The sequence below is a fragment of the Triticum aestivum genome, chromosome 3A (assembly GCF_018294505.1).
Source record: "Triticum aestivum cultivar Chinese Spring chromosome 3A, IWGSC CS RefSeq v2.1, whole genome shotgun sequence".
Lineage (NCBI taxonomy): Eukaryota > Viridiplantae > Streptophyta > Magnoliopsida > Poales > Poaceae > Triticum > Triticum aestivum.
The window spans coordinates 220,945,610-220,959,804 of NC_057800.1; positions in this window are offsets into that span (position 1 = coordinate 220,945,610).

Genomic DNA, 14,195 nt, shown 5'->3' on the forward strand with positions numbered 1-14,195 from the left:
GCCATCTTCTTGGGGTCCTGCGCGGCGCGGCTGCTTCTTCTTGGGGATGGTCTCCGGAGGGCCTTCGCTTCTGCTGTCTGGGTTGTCGATTGCTGCGGCTTGGAAGGCGCGCTCAAGGGAGCAGACCGCATCCCTTTCTTCACACGGGACCGTGATGATTCCCCCGCTTCCTGGCATCTTGAGGACGTTGTAGCCATGGTGAGTGATTGCCATGAACTTGGCCAGGGCTGGAAACCCGATGATGGCATTGTACGACAGGCGGATGTGCGCGACGTCGAAGTTGATGTGCTCGGTGTGGTAGTTCTCGCGCTCCCCGAAGGTGACAGGCAGGCGGACTTGCCCTATCGGTGTGGTGGAACCGCCAGTCACTCCTGAGAAAGGCTTGGTTAGCTGGAGCTGCTCATAGGGCACTTGGAGGTTGTCGAACATGTCGACGGATAGGACGTTGAGCCCTGCGCCGCCGTCGATGAGAGTCTTGGTGACTTGCACATTGCTGATGACTGGGGAACACAGCATTGGGACTGCGCCAGTGGTGGCTACGCACTTGAGCTGGTCGGCCGAGTTGAAGGTGATGGCACATTGAGACCATCTGAGCGGGCGCGTGGCCTCGAGCTTGGGGAGCACCGCGTTCACCTCGTGAAAGGATCGATATGGTTGACTAGAGGGGGGGGTGAATAGGAAACTAACAATTTTTAGCTTTTCTTTAACAATTTAAACTTTGCATCAAAGTAGGTTGTCTAGATATGCAACTAGGTGAGCAACCTATATGATGCAACAAGTATAGGAACACAAGCATGCAAGTGATATGATACAAATAAGCTTGCACAAGTAAACGCACGAGATAACCAAGAGTGGAGACGGTGGAGACGAGGATGTGTTGCCGAAGTTCCTTCCCTTTGAGAGGAAGTACATCTCCGTTGGAGTGGTGTGGAGGCACAATGCTCCCCAAGAAGCCACTAGGGCCACCGTATTCTCCTCACACCCTCACACAATGCGAGATGCCATGATTCCACTATTGGTGCCCTTGGAGGCGGCGACCGAACCTTTACAAACAAGTTTGGGGCAATCTCCACAACTCAATTAGAGGCTCCCAATGACACCATGAAGCTTCACCACAATGGACTATGGCTCCGCGGTGACCTCAACCATCTAGGATGCTCAAACACCCAAGAGTAACAAGATCCGCAAGGGATTAGTGGGGGAATCAAATTTCTCTTGGTGGAAGTGTGGATTGAGGCCTTCTCAACCACTCCCGAGCAAATCAACAAGTTTGATTGGCTAGGGAGTGAGATCGGGCAAAAATGGAGCTTAGAGCAATAATGGAGCTTAGGGTTGGAAGAGATAAGTCAATGGGGAAGAAGGGGACCCCTTATATAGTGAGGGACAAAGATCCAACCATTATCCACCTACCAGCCCGCGGCCAGCGGTACTACCGCTCCAGGCCAGCGGTACTACCGCAGGGCGGCACGGTACTACTGCTTGCTGCCAAGCGGTACTACCGCACGGTCATGCGGTACTACCGTACAGGCATGCGGTACTACCGTACAGGCATGCGGTACTACCGCAACCCCGGAAACACCAAGGTCAGATCTAAAACACAGGAGCTGAGGGCGGTACTTCCGCTAGCGCGGTACTACCGCGCCCCCATGCGGTACTACCGCAAGGCAGGTATCCCCTAGCTAGGGGGAAGGAAACATCCATGCCTACTTCCGCAAAGAAACGGAAGAAGCAAAAACCCGACACAATAGTACTGCAGAGGGGCGGTACTACTGCCTGACAACATAGCACGGTACTACCGCGGAGCGAAAGCGGTACTACCGTGGTAGGCGCGGATGTAAAAAATTACATCCGCCCCTACTACCGCGAGGGAGCGGTACTAGCCTGGTGGGCAACGGTAGTGCAGCTCCAGGGGAGCGGTACTACCATGGGCACCTGCGGTACTACCGCGCCGCAGCATGGTACTACCGCTGGTGCCTACGGTACTACCGCACACTTCGGAGAAGTACTACCGCGAGCCAACGCAGCAGCCAGAAACAAGGCGGCGAGAAAGCGGAGGATGCTCCAAGGGAAGGGAGGGGACAAGAAGGAGACGTGTACATGATTATTCCACCCAAACCTTTATGACACGGACCCCCTCTTAATAGTACAGCTTTCCTACGACTCAAATCCACCAAAAAGAAACGTAGAAAAGACGCCGTCTTCAACAGTCTTTGAGGGGCACCCAACCGTCTTGTGCCTGGCGATTAAATGTCTGGGATACTCAAGGCACACGATTAGTCCACAAACGCGTTGTCATCAATCACCAAAACACCTTAGGGATAAATATGCCCTTACAATCTCCCCCTTTTTGGTGGATTGATGACAATACGGGATTTGCACATGGGAAATAATATTAAGCAACCGCAAACCCCTCCTCTCTAGAATATAGACAGGCTCCCCCTAGATGTGTGCCAACTAGATGGGTGCTTTGGACTGCACGGCACACACACTAGGATCAAAGCTCCCCCTATATTATAGAGACAAGGCATATCTAGTAATAGGAAGGATAACACTAGACAGGATAACAAACATAAGTTAACTAAGGTAGATAGAGTGCATATGTCTTACACCATATGTAGGATAGGTCTCAAAGGCACAAACCAAACAAAAGCAAACGAGGCAAACAAGGATCAAACGACAAAGACAAAGCAAACACACCAAGAACGACACAACGCAAATCCCTACACTCTCTCCCCCTTTGGCATCGAGATGCCAAAAAAGTAGAGAGGACACCTACACACACGGGGTGGCTCAGGCAGAGAAGCCGTCCCACTGCTCCTCGTGCTCCTCGTCAGACTCAGTGGCGGGGACGGGCTCCTCGATATCTTCCTCTGAAATGGTCCACTTGTACCCCTGCTTCGTCATCCAGGCAGCCTCTGGCGTGATGACGTCCTCAGAACCGCCAGACACATCCTCTCCAAAGAGCCTCATGACCTTCTTGTCATGGCGGCGACTCTCCTTGTCAGCCACGTGAGTCCTGTACTGTCCCTTTGCCTGCATGCAGAAGAGAGTCTTCATCTTGTCCTTTAACTTCTTGGCCCATGACGGCTCAAAGGAAGGACTGGTAGACCTAGCAGCACGATCCTCAGCAACATGCTCTGCACCAGCCTCCTCCTCACCAACAGCCCTCCTAGCAGAAGAAGCCTCAGCACGGGTGGTAGTGTTGGCCCAGTTGGGCTTGACGCGGAGGTTGATGGACTCATGCCGAACCTAGTCTGGAGCAAGGAACTCATCACCAGGGTACATCTTCTCCCAAGTTGTGGAGAGCAACAGAAACAGGTACGGGCCATAGATAGGTACCTTGCGAGTGAACACCGCAAACCGAAGCTCCCACCACATGATGTGTGAGACATCAAGTGGCTGAGTCTGAGATGAACGTGCCTCTGCACACAGGAGCAACATGTCCACTAGATAAGCATGAACCTTGTCCTTGTCTCCAATGCGTGGGAACAGAGTGTTGCGGAAGATGCGATGCATGATATCCAGAAAGGAGTTTAGCACCCAAGTCGACTTGCCATTAGGGAGCACCTTCTCAACAAGGAATGGCTGAAGCAGGTTCTTGTTGGCGGACTTAGAGTTGGCGTTGGGGCAAACACCAACGGGGGTGTGAAGCCCGTCATCAGGAATGTGAAGCAGATCCATGAACTCCTTCCATGTACCAGACAGCTGACGGCCGTTGGTCATCCAGGTCATCCTCCGCTCATCCCCGGGATGAAAGTAAACTGAGGCAAAGAACTGATAGATAAGCTCAGGGTCATAGTCAAGGTGAAAGGAGATCACCGGCTCAATAGCAAACTGCTCCACCAAGTCCAAAGCCTCTCCAAAATAGTCACGAAACTTGTCCTTCCACATGTGGCTCGTGTCTATCCACTTGACATCCACGAAGGTATTCTGCTTGTTCTTGATCACATCCAGATAGATGAGAGCATGTTGCTTGGTCCAAAACAACTCGGTGCCTCTGAGGACAGCCCGAGGATTCACATAGGGATTGATCTTCCGGCGTTTGACGTACTCAGTGACTGAAATCTCGTCCATGCCCTTAGCAGGTTCCTTTTGCTTGCTGGCAGTGGTCTTGACATTGCGCTTGGGGGCATTGGAGCCCTCTGGTGCTTCATCTTGGGGGTTGCGCAGACGCTTGGAGCCAGTGTCACGAATGGGATTGGAACGGCGAGAGCCACCACCTAAGACACAAAGCGCAAAACACACACGACAAGCAAGAAGGATCAATGCAAAGACCACAACAAAGCAAAAGAAACATGTAGAGAGCACACAAGATAATTGCCAAGAGAGAGATTTAACCCCTACAGTAGTACTGCCAAGTGCTGCGGTACTAAGATTGTAGTACTGCTCTTAGTCGCGGTAGTACCGTGTAAGGTCACGGTAGTACCGGGTCTAGGAGCGGTAGTAGGAGCTTAGTGCCTCAGCTAGTGCGGTAGTACCGTGTCTGAAGGGCGGTAGTACCGCACGAGCTAGCGTGGTAGTACTGCACCTGATGGGTGGTAGTACCGCACGAGCGGTAGTACCGCTCATGAGACACGGTAGTACCGCACTGCGTCAGATCCAAACAAATTCAAATCTGAGAAAAGCCCGCGAAACCGCAGCGGTACTACGGTTGGACAAATATACCACAAGACAACATATCAAGTATGATTCCTACACAACACGACTCTCCTACATCCTACTCTTGCACAGATTTGGCCTAAAATCTCAAGAACAACAAGCATCTCCCCAAAAACCTAGAAGCGAGAGAACAACCAAGAAAAAGAGGGATTTGGGGAAAAACCTTGGTCCATGGCAAGAGGAAGTGGTGGCGAACGATCCCATCGGATGAAATCCGAGGAGAGTGGCCGGAGATGGAGATCCGGCGAGGACCTCCGGCGCCGTTCTTGAGCAAGAGAGAGAAAGAGACGTGGGGAGAGATATGAGTGAATGGGTATGGGGAGTTGGAACTCCCCTACCCGAGTCATAACCCCCACGCTCACTCGATGGCGCGGTAGTACCGTGCCTCATCGCGGTAGTACCGCTCGGCGGAAGTACCGCACCTGAGCGGTAGTACCGTGCCCTGGCGCGGTAGTACCGTGCCTCTCAAAGCGGTAGTACCGCAGCAAGCCGCGGTAGTACCGTGGGCTCAAGAAGATGCACATTTCAAGCACACGAAAAAGAGGTCTTTGCACGAACACTCCGAGGCAACACGACACCACAAGACCACACTACACACAAAGGCAGAAAGGCAAACGACAAAATGAAACAACCATGAGACACCAACTCTCCAGAGAGAGGGTGGTGGCCGTAGCCACCTATGTTTGAGTCAATTGGTATGGCACTGCAAAGAATTATGCTTGGGCCCATGACCAAAACTCGTCTTTGAAGCACAAGTACCATCAAACATGGCTAATGTGAAAGACTTGATCAGTTTATGCATAATGGGGGGAGGAAGAGTTCATTGAGAGAACAACACTCCCCCTATGTCCATGCCTACATCTAAACAAGACAACACATTGAGTATGGTGGGGTGTGCAAGGGTTCAAGCAACATTGCTCGAATCAATTATATTTAGCTCATGCCTTAACTCGCGAAATCTTGCTTCATACAAGGGCTTTGTGAAAATATCTGCAAGGTTATCATGAGTGTTGACATAGTTGAGGTCGATCTCTCCTCGCCTAATGTGATCCCGGATGAAGTGATACCGGATCTCAATATGCTTCGTCTTGAAGTGTTGCACCGGGTTGAGAGAGATCTTGATGGCACTTTCATTGTCACACCAAAGAGGCACTTTGTCACAAATGACACCGTAATCCTTTAAAGTTTGCCTCATCCATAAGAGTTGTGCACAACAACTACCGGCCGCCACATACTCCGCTTCGGTGGACGAGAGAGACACACAACTTTGCTTTTTGGAAGACCAACTTACCAAAGAGCAACCAAGAAATTGGCACCCTCCGGAAGTGGACTTCCTATCCACTTTGTCTCCCGCCCAATCGGAATCCGAATACCCTACAAGCTTGAAGTTTGCTCCTCTTGGGTACCATAAGCCAAAGTTTGGGGTATGATCCAAATATCGAAACATTCGTTTGACCACCACATAGTGACTTTCCTTAGGTGCGGCTTGAAACTGTGCACAAATTCCCACACTCAACATGATATCCGGTCTAGATGCACAAAGGTAGAGCAAGGAGCCTATCATGGAGCGATATACCTTTTGATCCACCGCTTTACCATTGGGATCTATGTCAAGTTGGCACTTGGTGGGCATTAGAGTGGAACCCGGCTTGACATCACTTAGCTTGAATCTTTTGAGCATGTCTTGAGTATATTTGGCTTGGTTGATGAAGGTTCCTTCTCTTCTTTGCTTCACTTCAAACCCTCGAAAGAACTTCAACTCTCCCATGGAAGACATCTCGAACTTTGAGGTCATGAGAGCGGCAAATTCCTCATTGAAAGCTTTGTTAGGGGAACCAAAGATAATATCATCAAAATATAATTGGCACACAAACAACTCCCCTTTGACCTTCTTAGTAAAAAGAGTGGGGTCGATTAGCCCAACTTCAAAACCACGGTCTTGTAACAACTCAGTAAGGTGGTCATACCACGCACGTGGGGCTTGCTTAAGGCCATAGAGTTCCTTATCGAGTTGATACACATGATCGGGAAAGTAGGGATCCTCGAACCCGGGGGGTTGCTTGACATAGACCAATTCATTAATGGGACCATTAAGAAAAAGCACTCTTCACATCCATTTGTTGTAACTTAAAGTTATGATGAGAAGCATATGCAATCAACATGCGAATGGATTCAAGATGAGCAACGGGAGAAAAGGTTTCACCGTAGTCGATACCCTCGACTTGGGAGTAGCCTTGTGCTACCAAATGAGCCTTGTTACGAATGATAATCCCATGGGCATCTTGCTTGTTCTTAAATATCCACTTGGTTCCAATGACATTGTGGTTCCCTGTCGGTCTTGGCACCAATCTCCACACTTTGTTGCGCTCGAAGTTGTTGAGTTATTCATGCATGGCATTGAGCCAATCCGGATCTTCGAGTGCCTCATAGACCTTGTGGGGTTCGACACAAGAGACAAACACGTGATTCTCACAATAGTTTGCTAATTGTCTACGAGTGCTTACCCCATTTCTTAAGCTTCCAAGCACATTCGTCATGAGATGATCCTTGGTGGAGAGCTTGGAAGCAACCTTGGTGGCACGACGCTCCAATTCCACCTCGGGGGTGAGACGTGGAGTGGTCACTTGATCATCTTGAGCGTCGTCTTGAGCTTGTTCTTGTTCTTGAACTTGCTCGGAGGAGAGAACTTGACCTTGGGAATCACTTGATGTGTCAACACCGTCTTGAGCATGATCTTGCCCTTGGTCATGTTCTTGAGGATGAGGGCCTTCATGTTATTCTTTGGAAGCGTGTGGGCCTTGGGTTGGTGATGGCTCCACTTGAGTGGAGCATTGTCCTTCTCCTTCGGCCACAAGGGGTTCCTTAATGGGTAGGATAAAGCCAACACCCATTCTTCTTATGGCTTGAGGAGGAATTTCATCACCTACATCACAAGTGCCACTTTGCTCCACTTGGGAGCCATTATTCTCATTAAACTCCATGTTACACGTCTCCTCAATAAGTCCCATGGATTTATTGAGGACACGGTAAGCATGAGAGTTTGTAGCATAACCAACAAATATGCCCTCATAATCTCTAGCCTCAAATTTAGACAACCGAACACCTTTCTTGAGAATGAAACACTTACACCCGAATACCCGAAAGTACTTGAGGTTGGGCTTGTTACCGGTGAGTATCTCATATGGAGTCTTGTTCAAGCCCTTGCGGAGGTAGAGCCGATTGGATGCATGACACGCGGTGTTGATGGCTTCGACCCAAAAGTTGTATGGAGACTTGAACTCCACCATCATGGTCCTTGCCGCATCCATCAACGTCCGGTTCTTCCTCTCCACAACACCGTTTTGTTGAGGGGTGTAAGGTGCGGAATATTGATGCTTGATCCCCTCATCACTAAGAAACTCATCCAAGGTGTAGTTCTTGAACTCAGTGTCGTTGTCACTTCTTATTGTCAAGATCTTTGCATTGTGTTGACGTTGTGCTTCATTTGCAAAGTCAATGATGGTTTGTTGGGTCTCGCTTCCTCTTGAAGAAATACACCCAAGTGTATCTTGAGTAGTCATCCACAATAACCAAGCAATACTTCCTACCCCCAAGACTATCGAAGGATGGAGGCCCAAAGAGATCCAAGTGAAGGAGCTCCAAAGGCATCTTTGAGTAAATGATAGTCGTGGGAGGGTGAGCCTTCTCATGTAGCTTTCCTTCGATACAAGCACTGCAAGCACGATCTTTAGCAAAACTAACATTCGTTAGTCCACGGACATGGTCCCCCTTGAGAAGACTTTGCAAAGATCTCATATTGACATGGGCTAGACGGTGATGCCAAAGCCATCCCACATCAACTTTAGCCATTAGGCATGTCGCGGTCTTAGTGGGTCGCTCCGAAAAGTTAATCACATATAGACCGTTCTCGACATGCCCAACGAAGGCTACTTTAAGAGTCTTTCTCCACAAGAGGGCCACGGTATCGATATCAAAGAAAGTGGCAAAGCCCATGATTGCAAGTTGACGAATGGAAAGTAAATTGTATGCAAGGGACTCAACAAGCATGACCTTCTCGATTGTGAGATCATGAGAGATGACCACCTTGCCAAGTCCCAATACCTTAGAAGATGAGGCGTCACCCCACTCGACATTGGTGGGCATAGATGGAATTTTGTGCACGTCCACCACCAAGTCTTTGCTTCCAGTCATATGATTTGTAGCTCCGCCATCGAGCAACCATGATCCCCCACCAGAAGCAAACACCTACAAGAGATCAATGCTTGGTTTTAGGTACCCATTTTGTAATGGGTCCTTTGATGTTAGTAACAAGGGTCTTTGGAACCCAAATAGACCATTCAATGTATTCATGAGGAGAACCAACAAATTTGGCAAAGACATGCCCATCACTAGCACGACATAACATATAAGAAGGATTAAAGTCGCCGGCTTTGATGAGAGGAGTGGCATTGCCCTTTTTGACAGCGCCACCCTTTGCATTGTTCTTCTTCTCCTTGGAAGCACTCTCTCCCTCCTTCAGAAAGGTTTGCATGAGAGGAGGAGGTCGTTTGGTCTTGTCGTTCTTCTTCTTGTTCTTGGACTCGGGCACGTACCCAACCCCTTCCTTGGCCACAACTCCCTTTTGGTTGATCAAGAGGTCGTTGAGGTTCTTCTTGCCTTGTATGAAAGTCGCAAGAACTCTCTCAAGTTGCCCCTTTAGCTTAGCATTCTCCTCAACAAGATGCACATGCTCACAACACGGGTTAGTAGCGTTTGCATTATCGATTAACATCATACGAGGAAAAGTGGATTTTTCCTTGGTTAGCTTTACTTGAAGTTGATCATGAGACTCTTTGAGGCTAGCATGAGCACCCTTCAAGGCGTTGTGAGCCTTGTCGAGTAGATCAAACTCCTCTTTGAGTCTAGCAAGATCAACCTCAAGTTCGTCTTTCTCGGAGTTTAGCACATGAGAAACAATGAGAACATGATCATAGTCTTTCTTTAACTTAGCATGATCAATGTTGTGTGCCTCCTCAAGAGCCAAATGAAGACCACGCTCTTCCTCAAGAGCATTGGAAAGATCCGAAATCTCATCGGCATAGTCACGATTATGCCCTTCCATCTTAGTGATGGTATCTTCATGAGCCTCAATCATGTCATTGGCTTCACCAAGTTGTTCCAAGAGAGCAACAAAGTGCTTCTTGGATTTACTCTTAAGTTTGCCCATAAAGGCCTCAAACTCATTCGCCTCCACATTAGTCCCCTCATGTTCATCAATGCTATCCATCGAAGAAGGAAGATTAATGATGGTAATTTTGATGTTGGGGGTTACCTTGTTGGTGGCTTTAGCCATGAGGCACTTGGCGGCGATGCTCTCATTGGGTGAGTCGAAGAGAGACACTCGTGGAGTCGTCGCAATGGCAACTGAGGCCATGGCAGCCAACTCACCATCTTCATCATCATCATCATCCTCATTGTACTCTTCTTGTACCACCAATGCCTTGGGAGGAGTCTTCTTGGTGAAGTTGCTCTTGTTGGGGAACGACTTGGCCTTGTCCTTTCGGATGAGCTTGCCACCATTGTCTTCCCTCTTCTCATACGGGCACTCCGCAACAAAATGACTCACATTTCCACAATTGTAGCAAGTCCTTACACGTTGCTTGCTCTTCGTGCCACTTGAGTTATTTTTGTTAAAGTTTGGCCTCGAGTTTTTCTTGCTCCAAAATTTCCTTGAAGCGAGTGCCATGTGTTCATGATATGCATACTTTGTATCTTCGGGGTTGCTCTCCTCTTATTCCTCTTCTTCTTCTTCAACGGTGAGCTTGGCCTTCAATGCAAGGTTAGGCTTCTTTGCCCTCTGAGAATGAAGCACCGCATTGTCGGCGGTCTTGATCAAAATGTTCATGGCCACAAACGCATCCAACACTTCGCTTGAGGTCAAAGTGTGGAAGTCCGGTCTTTGACGAATGACGGAGGACATGGCCTTGTGGTAGGGCATCATTGCCTTGAGTAATTTGCGCTTGATCCAATTGTCATCTGTGTCCTTGCTCCCGTGATCTCGTAGTGAGACCGCGAGTTTGGTTACTCTCCGATAAAGCTCACGAGGTTCTTCATCTTCTTTCATTGCAAACTCATCGGCCTCATCTTGCACCACTTCATAGTTGGAGCATTGAATGCTTGCGCTTCCCCGGTAGAGAGAGACAACACAATGCCATGCATCTTTGGCCAAGGCGAAGGGCCGAAGATGAGGTAGGTCTTTGGGTGGGATTGCATCTTGAATGATGAAGAGAGCATTCTCATTGAATTGATTATCCGCGGCTTCTCGAGGAGTGAAGTTGCTTGGATCATGCAGATAGAAACCTTCTTCAATGATTCTCCAAAGATTAGTGTTCACATGATTTAAATGACGTTTAAAGCGGTAAACCCAAGAATCAAAGTCATCATTTTTCACAATCTTAGGGGGAGGACCGGCATGATTCAAATGAGTGGAAGGAACCGGTCCACCATAAAAAAAGTGGTGGTTCCACATGAGCAAAGATACCGGTGCCATTCTTACCACTAGAAGAAGGAGCCTTTTCACTACTAGCTTCCCCCTTATCGGAGGTAGCATCCTTCACCTTGTCGGTGGGATTACCCACTTTCAACGGTGCAGTGGATAGTTTAAGCCCTTCAAGGAATTTAGTAAACATGCTTTCAACCTCGGTCGTCATGGAGGTTTTCAATGTCTTCAAAGCCACATTGAACTCCTCACGAGAGACCGAGGTTTGCCCATCGCCTGTAGACGAGATTGGATTCACACTGGAGTGTTCCTCCACACCGTCTACGGTATCAACCATACTCTTCGGACGGTAAAGTCCTTAATAAAGAGACGAGGCTCTGATACCAATTAAAAGGATCGATATGGTTGACTAGAGGGGGGTGAATAGGCAACTAACAATTTTTAGCTTTTCTTTAACAATTTAAACTTTGCATCAAAGTAGCTTGTCTAGATATGCAACTAGGTGAGCAACCTATATGATGCAACAAGTATAGGAACACAAGCAAGCAAGTGATATGATACAAATAATGTCGTGGTATTTCTCACGGGGGGCTTGCGAGTCGACAGATGCCACAAGGGCTTAGTGTGTGGGTAAGACTGCTGCTGATAGGCCCGGGAGCGGGTATGCGAGTAGCACGCGGTGGTTTACCCAGCTTCGGAGCTCTTTGGAGAGATAATACTCCTACTGCTGCATGTCTGAGTGTATCTGATATATCTAGTACAGAGTTGCTCCTGGAGCTGTATCTGGGATCAGTGCCATAGGCATCTGACTTGGTAAATGCATGTATGTGGTATGCTAGTGGCCGACCATGTATGGCCGTGGCTTGCGGCCGTGAGTGTGTGTGTGTGTGTCCATCCTCCTGGATGGATGGATGAGTGCCCCTTTTATAGTGTGGGCTAGCTTACTATGTAAGCTATGTGGGTAGGCATGGGTAAGGCATGGTGCATGTCATGCTTGTCCCCTGGGTCACTTCATAAATAGTGCCAGGGGACAAGTGACACTGTACATGATGTCGTCGCGGTACGGTTGTCTTGTCCGCGGTATGGTCGTCTCGTCGGTGTCTTGTCGATGTCGGGTCGGGCTGCAGTCGGCAGCTGGCTTGTTGGTGCAGTCGGCAGCCGGCAGGCAGACTGGGGGCTTTGCTAGCCCCGATGTCTTGAAATATCGTCTCGCCGTCTTCGGGGTATCCGTGTCCAATTACTCCAACAGTAGCCCCCAAGCCTCCGGGCAACTTGGCAAAGTTGGGCGGAGGTTTTTTGGCAAATGTTCGTGGAAATGATCATAAAAAAGGACAAAGTTAGTCCACGCAAATATATCATATGCTTGCTTTTAGTATTGGAAGTTTTATGCGGAGGGTGCCGACTCGGTTTCGTCCGAGTTCCCTTAATCTTTTTCGTGTTCCCTCCGCTTTTTGGCTTGTGCTCTTGCTTGCCGAACAGCCGCTCTGCGTTCTGTGGCTAAGAGTGGGCCACGAAGTGGAGTGTACAGTACTCAGAGTCTAGGAGCAGATTCAACCGAGTAGATACTTGTATAGGAAAACGGCCGGGTCGCCCGAACGTTTTTCTTCCCAGACGTTTTTCGCATGGGTGGCCTCCAGCGTACACTCTTGCTAGTCAGACAGCCGCTCTGTGGTCTGTGACTAAGAGTGGGCCTTTGGTATCGTGCATGGTACTAAGCCGTCTGCGGGAACTAACGTCTCAGGCCAAGCGGCCAGCCCCCGGGCCAACTCTGGCTGGCGCCGGGGCGAACAGTGACGCTACTGTAATAAAATGCGGAGACAGCCCTCGAGCATCGCTCATGGTTATCCATGCTTGCGTGGTGCAAAAAATATGCGGGTGAGGAGCTCACATTGATTTTCGTGTAGTCGCGGTCGTCGGAGACAACCGGCGCGACTCGGCGCTCGCGGAGCGCGTCGGCGCACCCGCTGGGTGAAGCCTTCGCCCGGCCGGTCAGGCTCGACCGGCCAGGCGGCGAGGCGTCTTGCAACGCCCTTTTTCTTCTGCCGGCTGCTGACAGCCGGACAAAACTCTTCTTTTGTCTGCAATCTTTGCGGGGGCGCGTCAGCACACCCGCTGGGTGTAGCCCCCGAGCTTCGGGCCGACTGCTGAGTAGTCGGGCCGGATCTCCCGGCAACTACTTTGTCTTCTCTCTCACGGGGGCGCGTCAGCGCACCCGCTGGGTGTAGCCCCCGAGATTCGGGCCGACTGCTGAGCAGTCGGGCCGGATCTTCCGGCAACTACCTTGTCTTCTTTCTCGCGGGGGCGCGTCAGCGCACCCGCAGGGTGTAGCCCCCGAGATTCGGGCCGACTGCTGAGCAGTCAGGCCGGATCTTCCGGCAACTACTTTGTCTTCTCTCTCGCGGGGGCGCATCAGCGCACCCGCTGAGTGTAGCCCCCGAGATTCGGGCCGACTGCTGAGCAGTCGGGCCGGATCTCCCGGCAACTACTTTGTCTTCTTTGTTGAAGTTGATTCTTTTTTTTTCTTTGCCTTTTTCTTTTACCAACTGGCAGCAGAATGCACGGGCGCAGCAGCCAGCGTAGGCAGCGGTCGGGAGCCGGCCAGCCGGCTGCAGCGGGGATGCTGATAGGCATGCCAGTCCTTTTTTTTGAAGTCGGCCACACAGGCGGAAGTGCATGCATATGTACCCAGCCTTTGGTATAACCGGACATGCATGCGCACCTGGCCAAGCATGCATGCATGTACCAGGTGAATCCATACCCGCTTTTTCTTTTTCAGCCGACAGCATCTCTTGACTTTTCTTTCTCCCCCGACCGACCTCTTTTCTCTCTCTCTCTCTCTCTCTCTCTCTTTTCAACACCCGGTCCTTTTTATTTTTCTCTCTCCCGGCTGCCCGAGCGACACCGACAGGCTGCGGTAGCGAACAACGGGAGCCGGCTGAGGCGCACCCGGGCACCTGGAGGTGAGGCGGCGAGCCGAGCACCCGGAGCCGGGTTGCGGTCAGGGCGGAGCGGAGGGGCGCGACGACCCGACCGCCAAGCGCTGGTGAAGTCGGTCGCG